General features: G+C 41.6%; 1 protein-coding gene across 2 annotated transcripts in view; it reads right to left on the bottom strand.

Moving 5' to 3' along the window:
- SLIT1 (slit guidance ligand 1) overlaps positions 1-12,413 on the bottom strand; it is a 3,022,655-nt gene that overhangs the window by 887,008 nt on the left and 2,123,234 nt on the right. The gene's annotated exons all lie outside the window — the stretch shown is intronic.

Here is a 12,413-nt window from a genome sequence, read left to right as displayed (position 1 = left end):
TCATCCGAACCTGTAGTTGCAACCCTGTGATCCTCTCCATAGGTAGGAATGTTCTCAACCGAATAGTGTCCAACTCTGCTCCTATAAATGAGACACGCTGTGAAGGTAGCAAGGCAGATTTTTTTCAGTTTATTGTGATGCCTAACTGGTGACAAAGATCGATAACAGTAGCTCTGTTTTGAAGAAGTAGATGCTTGGTGGGGGTGGATAGGAGCCAGTTGTCCAGTTAAGGAAACACCTGGAATCCTTGACGTCTCAAGTGAGCCATCACCACTGCCATGCACTTGGTGAACACCCTGGGGGCTGTGGTGAGACCAAAGGGCAAGGCTCGAAACTGGAAGTGCCTGGCTCCCAGCCAGAAGCGTAGATGACATCTGGATGCTCTGTCCATTTTGATGTGGTAATAAGCATCCTTCAGGTCAATGGAGCACATCCATACTTCCTTTCCCAATAACGGGAGAATCGATTGTAGCGTGACCATCTGGAATTTGGACTTGTGTACATAATGATTGAGTTGACTGAGATCCAAAATGGGTCTCAGGTCCCCCTTTCTTTTCGGCACCAAAAAGAATCTTGAGTAAGTCCCTAATCTGATCTGGTCTGGGGGGACTGGTTGGATGACTCCTTTTTCTAGCAGCTGAGAAACCTCTGTTGCTGCCTGACCCCTTTGACTGGGTGGGACGTCTGTAATCCTTTTGACGGGGGGGGGGGTGTGGAGTGAAATGGGATGGTGTAACCTCCGGCGATTATCCCTAATACCCATCTGTCCTGGGTGATGTTGACCCAGGCTTCCGGATACTGGGATATTCGACCCCCGACTGGCTCTGTAGAAGCACAGCTGGGCACACCCTCAGGAATGAGAGTATAGGGAACCGCTGAAGGAGTCACGGTCCCCAGAATTGTGGGGGCCCCCTCTGCCTCTGGGGTGACGTCTACCTGAATACGACCTCCCTCCCCTGCCTTGGGGGGGGTCTCACCCTGTGCAGCAGGAAAAGACCTCTGAGATTTTTTGAACCACATCTTTCCCCCTCGCTGAGCCTTGGGGTAAGGCCTCGACGGTAGGGAAAAATGGACTCCCATGGCAGACAAGGTCTTTCCCTCTTGCTCTCACCTGGTGGGTGTGTCTTTCACTTTGGTCCCAAACAAGGAGGAACCATCGAAGGGGGCATAAGTAAAGGAAGACTTAAAGGCCTCCACAAAGTGACACAGGCATAGCCAGGCTTGCTCCTGAGGGCCACCCCTGAACTAGCCGCCCTACTAGCTCCCTCGGCCGCGTATGAAATCAGTCGCATGGACGAGTTAGCAATGGAGTTGAGGGTCGAGAGCTGAGCGTTGACACTCTGAGCCACTGCCTCAGGCACGTTACCCGTTAGAGTATCTCCTAACTCATTAAGGAGATCTCTCTGGAGCCGCATGAAATGAGACAAATAATTCAGCGACCGCAAGGTAAAGGTCACTGAAGACAGTGTACGCTTCCCGTACCGATCCATAGTCCTAGACTCCTTGTCAGGGGGGATGGACCGAAGAGGAAGATTCAGCAACTTCCTTCTGTGTGGCAGCCACCACCACCATAGCATCTACCGGGACTCTCTTTGTCAAAAATTCCTTCCCTTGGGGAACAGACAAAAATTTGTTGGGGCATCGAGGAACAGGCTCCACGGAGTCAGGAGTCTCTCACACCCTCCAGGTCCAGGAGCTTGTCGAAGGGTGGAGACACCCAGAAGGTGGAGGGCTGAGCACCGAAGGCCTTAAGGAATACTGACTCCTCCTCGGAGGGGGTTTTGGAAGGTCAGTCTCCTCTTTGTTTCAAGATCTTCAGGATATCGGAGAATGAAACATCCTCAGAGCAAGACTTAGGGGACCCCTCCGACTCCTCGAGGTCAGTATCGGAAATGAGAGACTCGTCCTGGGAGTCTATGTGCTTCCTCTTGCAAAATTTCTTTCTGGGGGGTTCCTCAGGCACAGACTCTGAGGGCCCCTCAGAAAGAAGGAGACCACTCATGGGGGTATCCTTAGGCCCCTGCACTCTGCTATCCAAGGATAGGTGGATGTCAGAAGCTCTCACCGGTGTCGTAGGGGACAGAAGAGCCGATCTGAGAGAAGTAGCTGACCTAGCCAGCATGCTCCGCATAGCCTCGAAGGCGGGACCTCCTGAATCGGAGGATCAACCCCCTTCCAAGGCCATGATCGAGACCGGACTCCCCGCAGCCGAGGTGCCAAGGGGGAGGCTTGGAGCCGATGGGTGTTCCGAGACATCCCCCTCGGGCCCGACCGAGGAGACCCGAGTCTCGAACCCTGTGGATGGAGCCAACAGGGTTGGAACCGATGCTGGCACCGATAAACCCCACTGGGGGATCGGCGCCGGCACAGGAACATCCCTCAGAGCGGAACTTACCGGCTCCGACGACAAGGATGCGCTCAGAAGAGGAATAGCAGGTACAACCAACAGAGCTGGCTCCGGAGCCAACTGGGTCGGAGCCGAGAAAAGTTTGGCCAACACCGGCGACTGTAGGAGCCTCTGCATCACCCTATCTACATCCAAATCGGAAAGCCTGGAGGATTTGGAGGAAATGGATGGAGAACCAGACCTCCTGTCTGGAGAAGCTTGCCTCAAACTTGGCGACCTACTCCGAATCAGTTCCAAAATTATCGGAGCGGACGCATACTCAGTCGATACAGTTACCTCCTGTGGCCCTGAGGTTGGTGGAGCCGAGGAAGCAGATTCCACAATGGAAATTTTACAAGGTGGCTCTGAAACAATAGATGGAGCTGGAGACCTCTTCTTGGATTTGGAGGATTTAGACTTCGGCTGGGAGCTGGGAGACGAACCTAAATCCTCCTCAAAAGATGGTTTTAGTAGTCCCTTTAGGATCAATTTGTTTTTCCTCTCTTGGAGCACCCGAGGACTAAAGGCGTGGCAGAAACTGCATGACTCCTGAAGGTGGATGGCTCCAAGACAGTAAACAGACCGAGTGTCTGTAGGTGATAGACATTTTATAGGCACACTTAGTACACTTTTTAAAGCCCAAGGGCTTATGCTCTTTTTGTTCTTTAGACATTCCAACAATTAGTAGCAGCCGCTACTGACAAAAGGCGGGAAACCGCTGACACAGAAAGCAGCGAACACGAAAGAATACCAACAAGACACAGGAGAGAACCTCTACATTAAACGGTTCTCAACTTAAAGTAAGAAAAATAACTAGACAAACACACGAGGAGGACTAGGTCCTCTAACTTAAACGGGCCTAGCCCAAGGGTGTAAGGGATACCACACACAAACACACTCGCAACCTACAAAAATAATGCAGCAACACCACTCAGAACAACTCTACTGAATAAACACAATTAGCCAATAATTAGCGAAAAAATTTCACAAGAAAGAGATTTTTTTTGCAATACTTAGCCACAGCCAAGTTGAGACCATGTCCGAGCTCTACAAGTGACAAAGAGATCTGGGGATGTGGAGCAGTGTATTGTGGGATACCATCTTAGCCCAGCCAATCAAAGACTTTCGAGCTAGTAAATAGGCCGAGTCAGCCGACATTCGGCTCCGAACCCACAAGTGAAGAATGTAGTCGAGATAGGACTACATAACATCAACTGTTTGTGGATTTTGGTAACAGAACTGTTTTTGTATACATACATGTGTGTGTGTGTGTGTGTGTGTGTGTGTGTGTGTGTGTGTGTATCTCAATGTGTTTGTATATATGCATATGTGTATGTGATTACATGAGATGTGACTGGACGTACTCTGAAGCTGCTATTGAGGGAGACTGCCTAATTCCCTGCAAGCTACAAGATCTCAGAGTTTACTATATATGTATATAGTAGTGGGGTACAGGACAAATAGAACCCTATATGAGGAGTTGGGGTGTTGAGTTCCTCAATCACAGAAAACTGTATTTTTGTTTTTAGCCAAAGCAGACTTTCAGAATGTCTGCTTACTCTTGTTTCATTGTCATTTTTCTTGACTTCTGTACATTTACTATGCCAAACTGCTGTTTAGTAGATTAATATAAACTCTGCTAATATGGAATCACTTACCTATCTGCCTATTCATTCATATATTAACCTTTTAGCAGAGAAGAATGAACCCAGCAGAACTGTGTTTCCAGATGTGCCAAGCAGTAGAAGGGAGTTACGTGAATGTCTTAAATTCACATAGCAGTACATGACTTTTTGGATTATACACACTAACCTGCTTAAAGTTACAGTCAGTTTGGCCTTCCACACATCTGGATATTCTGCCTTTGCTGAAATGGCTACATGAACAGGTCATACTATTTTCAGTCTCAAAATGCATATTTTGATATGCTGAAGGAGCTAAAATGTTAGCTCACATCTCCTTGTTTCTAGACTCAGAAGAAAGTCTTGTGTCCCAGATGACACAAAATATTTTAACAGCCTCGCTGTTTATTTCATGCAGCATATTCCCTAACCCACAGATATCTTCTGCATGTAAAATGAATTTCCTGTTCATCCGAGTTCTGTCCATGTAGCTCCTGATTGACTAATCTGAAAGCATTATGCTTGTTCCGTGTGCAGACTTCACGTGGTCTTCAGTTGTCAGCCTCTTTCGCGATATTATTTCTGTGGTGTCTTAGTATAAAGATCCACTGCCAGCAGTAACAGCACAAAGAAGTCTGTGAAAGTGCAGAAACATCACATCTGAGTAGTGTCGTACAGAAACAGCACATCTGAGTAGTGTCACTCATCATTTATGCACATAGCTTTTACCTTCTTTACTCAAGAATCGGGGACAAAGTAAAAAATAGGAGTACAAAGTCCCAAAATCAGGGACAGTTTTTTAAAGTATCAATCTAATACAGTTAAAACTTTATCAGAACAACTTCAAATCAGTATGCATTTTTGCACAATAAGAAGTAAGAAAATCTGATGCCTAGCAATATCGATAGACTGATCTTCAGTGATTTACCAAAAAAAAAAAATCAAAATCTGTATGAGAGATGCGGCAAAAACATGATGCAAAATCAAGGGCAGTTTTAAGTGTGTTTAGTCCAACTCTACCGATCAGATGCCTCTTCCAGTGTGCCATACACATTCCTGAATTGTGGTGATGGGCTAACACTGTTTGAATGTTAGCTGCTTTATACAGAACGAGTAAATGAAGGGGGGGGGAGCAAGTATGCTGTCAGATATCTCTTCCAGTGTGCTATATGCATTCCTGAACTGTGGTGCTGGGCTAACACTGTTTGAATGTTAGCTGCTTTATACAGAGCAAGTAAATGAAGGGGGGGGGGGCAAGTCTGCTGTCAAATGTTTAGTGGACTGCTAAATGACTGCATCCATCATGCTGAGGCAGTATAAGATTTGCAGCAAAAACAAGATGGCAAAATGTGACAAATATATGTGCCTGTTCCCACGTTCATGCCCACATGTGTGTGTACAGTTATACATACACACACACACACATGGAATACAGCACACAGGCTCAGAACAGAAGTGAGCTGAGTAAGTGAGACTTTAACTGTAATGTGAATGACTTTAGTGAACAGGCCTCGTCATACTGATAGGGGGATGGAATTTTAGGTTGATACTTGATGGGAGTAGAGGGAACAGTCTACAGTTATTAGACTTTGATATATATAGAATATCTTTTGTCAGAAGAATATAAGCTTCTGGCTGAGTTGTTGCTGGGTTATAGCCACAAAAACACACACACATGCACACCATACATTACCACAAAGTTCCCACAATCTCTCACAATTAGCTGTTATACAACATCTGTAGAAAATGTAAACACTTCTTATGACACATGCAGTCACAATGCAGTTTCTAAATACAAGTCTAAAACACAACTACCTAAACTGCACAGTATCTATAAACAAAGCGAAAGGGTTGAAATTGAAAACATCTATAGTACTAGATACAGAAAATGTTACATTGAAGCTTGGAAACACAGTTCTTAAAGACTACAGTCTGAATAATAGGGCATAAACATGGGGACAAACCCTCTTGGCACTCTCAAGAAAGGAGACAACTAAGCTACTTAATTTTCCCTCAGTAAGACCGAATAACATTTGAGATAATTGTAGTATGTGGGGTCATCTGAAAGCTCATATTGCAATAATCTTCAAGGCTGTGCAATATAGGTATGACTATAATTAAGCAGTTAGGGTGCAGGAGCACAGTGACTCCCCCATAAGGGATGTAAGGGGGGCTTTCCTCTTGAATAAACATGGACTTAGAGGTCTGTAGTAATGTAACAACTTTATGTGCTACTGTTTATGATTGTTGAAATCTTTGATTTTGTTCCATTCAGGATAATGTTCTTTTAATATTTTCAGTACAAGCCATTTGGCTGTCAATACTGTGTGTTTCAATGAGTTACGGTTCAGTCTTGTGCAGTGAAGAGACATATTTAGCAGTCTCATGCATATTCAGCTCATGCATATGTGCAATCAGAGCAGACATGCAGGCACATATGCATAGAAATGTAGCTTATATCCACCACTCTAGTCATACAGTGGGTACACTATGGGTTGCAGAGACGTCAAGTGTATGAATAATAGCAGTTATCCAAAATCCACAGTTGTAGAGTGAAGGTGAATTGGCTGGGGTTTTGCCCTTGCCCTGAGCTGCATCACCTAGATGTTGATTATATCATGTCCAGGGTTACAAAAGGTAGATGGATGGGGATGAGAAGCTTGCAGCCGACAAAAAATAGTTTTCCATTGACTATTTTTTGGAGGAATTTTTGAGGAACTTGTCTCAAATAGTTGCCACAAGTCATGCAGTGGGATCGGAAGGATCTCTGTCCCTCAGAAGATAGTTAAGATGACTCATGACCAAAAAGCAGAGTGCCACATGGTACATAGTCAATATATATAAAAAACAGCTACTGATGAACAAAATGGTCTCAGAACTAAATTAGCTCCTAATTCTTCTGACTTCCTCCCCTACAGCAACAATAATACCAGAAACTAACACTTTCCTTCCATCACATCTTATAAAACACCAGTAGTTCACACTGTCTGAAATGAAGCAGTGTTTATAAGGACACATTTATGTTATAGCCTTAATTTCCCATCCCCTAGGTGGTCTTAATATCTCTATAGCAACAGCAGGTGGCAAAGTATATCTTGTCACATTCTAGTGTAAATCAACATTAATCATGCCTTTGCTGCTTGTAACTTAACTGCCAACATTTCAGCAAAGAGTAGAATGTATTGACCTTTTAACAGTCTGCCCAGGTGTGTTTGTTCTTAAAGTATGCTAGTTTAAGGAGCAGTGTGTGAAGTAATTTGTTTTAGGCATGGTATATGCCCTGTCCCCCTTAGTCAGTTCTTCAGAGAAACACACAGTGATACAAATTAATGTCAAAAATGGTGCATGAAATGGCCACCAAGAAGTTCTCAGTACAACTCTTGACATCAGAAATAATATTTAACCATGAAAACAATTCACTATTCTCAATTTTCAAAAGCTTTTTTTTCCACTGAACACATACATCTGGTGTGCTACTCTGAAAAACTCATCCTGTTTGTTTTTATTCCCACAATTTCCAAACTGATTTTTCTCTTTGTAACCGAGGCTAGAGAGAAACATCTTGTCCCTCCATATCTGCAAATATCAGGATCAAGAAAGTCACAGTACTTGCTATAATTTACTTAGCTGTGGCTTTCCCATTTTCTTGGCCCCTTCCCATCCCCAGGTTAGTTTCTAAACATCTCCAACATGAATGCTACCTCTGTGGACCTCATGGAATGCAATACATACCCTGGAGTAGTGTTCTCTGACATTGTAAGTGAGATCATTCTGCTGACAGAGCATAGTACTGTGCCACAGACCCTACCTGATTGCAGAATAGTTGACAACCCACCTCCAGACCAAAACTTCCATCATTTGTTGTGCCATTGCTTGTCTGCTACCAGTTAAGATCATCCATTTTATAACAGCACAACACTGAAAGTGTTCAGCCTTCCTTATAATTAAAAAAAAAAAAATCATCTTTTTTTTTCATTTTTCCCCACTTCTTGTTCACTGACAATCCTGTTTGATAGCTATACTAGTCTCATCACCTTACTATCCACATGTGCGTCTCTGGCCTTGTTCAGCCTACCTTTCCCAATCAGTTTTAGATAGTTGTTGCTCCAGTGTCTTATGTCCACAGCTTCTAAAATTGCAGAAATGTTATTAGCAACAGACATTGTGAGATTCATGCTAATTTTCATTGTTCTATTTTGCACAAGTAGCTGAATTTGTTGTTTTCTTTTTTTGTTATTGAATAAAGCTACTTAAAATGTCAATATTCATAATTTTTTTTCACTTCTTGTCACCTGACAATCCCTGCCTGACTAATTTAATTACCTAAGTGTCTACATGTGCACTTACAGCCTTTTTAGTCTGGTATTTTAGGAAACATGGTTGGGGCTATGAGTTGACAAATAATTTTTTCTCTTATTGCTAACATTGAGTCATTCTTTCTCCACTTGCAACCTGTGTGATTTTTTTGCAAGACACTTAATGACATTTGTAGTTCACGTCCATGCTCATAAGACAGCTTATAAGTTAATATCCCGCATAGGTTGCTTATGCTTTTGGCTCGGTTTCCTGTTCGACCTCGTACAGTCAGAATTCTATCCAGGTTGCTTGAGTCTCCCATTGCAAATGGTTCTTCAGTGTCCTGGCCTTCATCATCTCAAAAGTTAAGTGCTACACTCCCGTTTTAGTTTCAGTTTTTTTTTTCCTTTTTTAAACGGTTTGTTTAATTGGAGAAAAAAACATTAAAGGGCAAGTGTTTCTACTAAAGGTAATCTGGAAACATTGGTCTTTCTAAATGACTTACCTGTAGTCACATCTCCATGTAAAGGTTGTAGAACTGAAACATAACTATGTAATTGCTGCACAAATGGGCATACCTTTAAATGTAATAGGCCCAAACTGTAAGCAACAACTCTATAACCACATAATTAAGACATTTTCTCAAAAACAAAGTTGCTAATCATGACTGTTTAAAAATTGCAGTTCAGAGTTGAGGACAGAGGATTGAGCGCAGAAAGTCAGAATGCAAGCTACAACAAGAAAAAAGAAACATTGCCAGATTTCCTATTGAAGTGATTACATTTAAAGTCTACCAACTTATTCTCTTGAGAAAAAAAAAAACAATGATGCATAATGGCTAGTTTTTTAAGAGATACTCCAGGTAGTTCTAAATTACATAGTTTTCTTTAGTAGATGTCCTGTCAAAATGGGAATGGACATGAAAAGTATATTTTTTATGAAACAATGCACTATTCTGAATAACATTACAGCTGAGATGCAGCAAAGAATACAGATAGCATATTATCCTTAATGTCATCTTATAAATGCAGACATACATGCATGAGTTTTCTTTAGTAGATGTCCTGTTAAAATAGGAATGGGCATAAAAAGTATATTTTTATAAAACAGTACATTATTCTGAATAATGTTACAGCTGAGATGCAGCAAAGAACACAGAAAGCATATTATCCTTAATGGCATCTTATAAATGCAGACATACATGCATGTACAATGCCTCCCTAGTTTGCCCGCTCATTGTAGCTAATACCCCACAATGTCCCAGTTGTGGACAAACATTTTCTCTGCTGTGGCACTGTCAACCTCATTATAAAAAAACCCAGAGCTTCTTCAGTCTCAGCACTACCCCTGAAGACTCATTGCCCCAGTTATTTATGCCCCATATCCTTTCTCAGAGAAAATTCTAGAATCTCAACTCTCAGCTTATACCTGACTTCTGGGGATCAGTGTCCACATGCATTCATTTACATTTACCTGTATTAAAACCTAGTTGCAATGTATCAGCCTAAGCTTTCAGCTGCCCTGAATTTCTATCTCCACAGTCCCCCAATGAATTCATATTCCAGTCTGGTACCATATATAGGTATTTAATATCCTTTATTTCCAGTGTAGCATCAAATACATATACACTGAAACTGTTTCAGCTGCAGGCTGTAAGAATGAACCTATGGCACTTTATATCAATCATGTACTCAGGGTACTCTTGATCTTTTTCCCCAAGTTTTAAGAACTTTCTGGCATCTGTTGAATATCTTACATTCCACTGTTTGTTTTAAGGATACCCATTTGGTCACTACTGACATAAGAGACCTATTCACAGTACTCCCATAGGATTTTGGCCTACAATGGGTTTGTGATTTTTGCTTAGAAACGAGTTTCTTTTCTGTTGAAGTGAGTGATGTGGAATGATGGATGTTGATTTAAAGTACATTTTTATATATCCGAGGGGGGATTTTTTAAATAAAAATCCAGTGTTGCAATGGGGAAGGTGGATGCTCACATTTCTATTAATTTGTTTGTGTAAATAGGAAAAGTATTTTGTGTTCCCTTATCATTTTTTTTCAAACATTCATTTATATGTATTTTTGGATGATGTATTTTTGTTATGAAAGGACGATACTGACCTATTATTTTTTCTTTTTACATTTAGAATCTACCACATTTTTTAAAAACAATTTTCATCAGTTTTCCAAGTCCAAGATTAATTTTTATATATCTCAATGAGCAAAATGCAGTATTCAGTTCCAGGGCAAATTCCAGGAAATTTGCCTGTTCATGGAAATAGAAAGAGGGGAACGGACATTTTTCTCACTAAGCACATTCACTATTAACAGTGATAGTCTCTTAGGTACTCTGGACCCAGCATCCATACCCCTCCCTTCCCCAGACAGTGACAAAATGAATTTCCCTTGCCTATCAAGGGCATCCCTACAGTCACAGAAGATGTGGCTGACCTCACAGTCTTTGATGGCTTGGAATGCTACACTAAGAGGACCAGGGGAACAAGATGGATGGTCTGAGGAACATCTACTGGCCACAGCAGAGTCACCTACCAGTGGAGGAGACAACCTAGGAGCTGGACTAACCCTTGAAGACTCCTTAAAGTTTTTGTTTTTTTTGGTGCACTGGAGAAGGAAGAACCACAGAGTGTGACTGCTGTTCCATTGGTAAGCCAGGAAAGCAGTTTGGGGAATGGTTAGCAAACCCCCTAGAACAACTTATTCTGAGGTAAATAAATGACTGAAAGTCCCTCACAAGCATAATATCCTGTCCTGACACAGAAAACTTAAATAGAAATTAAATTTTTAGTCAGAAGGTAAACATTTTCCTCACAAAAGTTTACACATGCACCAACATAACAGCTCTGTTTGTCCAGTGCAATAACAGCCCAAGTCATGTTGTGTAAGTCAAAAGTAATAAATCAGACAAGAAAAGTAGCATACTTAGTCAGAAAAATAATAAACTAGGAAAGATTTCCCCAACAGGGACTTAAATCTTTCTAGCTGTTGAAGAATCACCACCCAAATGACAGAATAATGGGATCCATCAAAGAAGATCTCAGAATGGCAACAAAAAGGTTTGGAAGTAATTTGGAGCTCCAACAGCCTTCTGCAGGGAGTGTCTCAAGTGCTCCTGGCAGTTGGACCACATGGAAGGTTCCCGAAGGTTTGGACACTGCTTGGTGCAGAAGGTAATACCCAATTAGCTTAGGCTACTGCAACAGTGATCCATGTATGAACACAGAAGAGTTATCTTTAAGCAATCACAGGGGGAAAAGGAAGAAGAATGGGCAACCCATCAGCATCATCTGTGTAACACATTTTAGGGATATAAATTATTGCTAAATTTTAATTTTCAGGCTAATTTCAGTTCAATTTCTCCCAATGCTTATTTTTTTACATATCTTAATGGGAATGGACCTCACTCCTACGCCAGGTGATAATTACAATTCATGAAATCAGTATTGCTCCAGTATTTGATGTTAGCAAAGAGTGTTCTTCTCAGAATTTGCAATGTGCCCAGAATTGTCTCTTATATGGGGTTACATGTCTAGCTAGTATATTTAAGTAAGACTGTAGATTCTTTTTTTAATAATCCTGTTACTAACACTACTACTTGAACTGTCTGGGTATCTTTCTTCCAAACTGATCTCCTTTGTGCTTGCAAATCCTGGTATTTTAAAAACTTTGTCTCTCTCTTAGAATGTATGGCTACTAGTTAGTGCATCAGATGGTTAGACAGACACATAACATACATGTGTAAAATATGCTAACAGAAACAAAACAAAACAAAAAAGTATAGTCTGTCCAAAAAGAGTGTAAATGGTATCTTGCAACTTCTCCTCCCAAACTCATCATTTTCCCAAGCCACATCACTTCCCCCACTGATCTATACGAAACCACCTCCTCTGATCATGTTTCCAACTTCTTTACCATTCTGTGATTAAAAAAAAAATATTTACGACAAGGCTAAAATGTGTTCATTTGATTTTCTGTTAATACCCCCTTGTACCTATTCTACCTTTTCTTTTTAGTGCAGTCCTCTCACACTTCTCGAAAAATATTTCTATACCAATCACATAACCTCTTTTTCTTCTTTCCTCCTGACAC

The sequence above is a fragment of the Protopterus annectens genome, chromosome 14.part0 (genome assembly GCF_019279795.1).
Source record: "Protopterus annectens isolate FY-2018-M chromosome 14.part0, PAN1.0, whole genome shotgun sequence".
In the NCBI taxonomy this organism is placed as follows: Eukaryota; Metazoa; Chordata; order Ceratodontiformes; family Protopteridae; genus Protopterus; species Protopterus annectens.
Note: the sequence above shows the minus strand (reverse complement) of the source record. Positions and strands in the feature narration are given on the sequence as shown.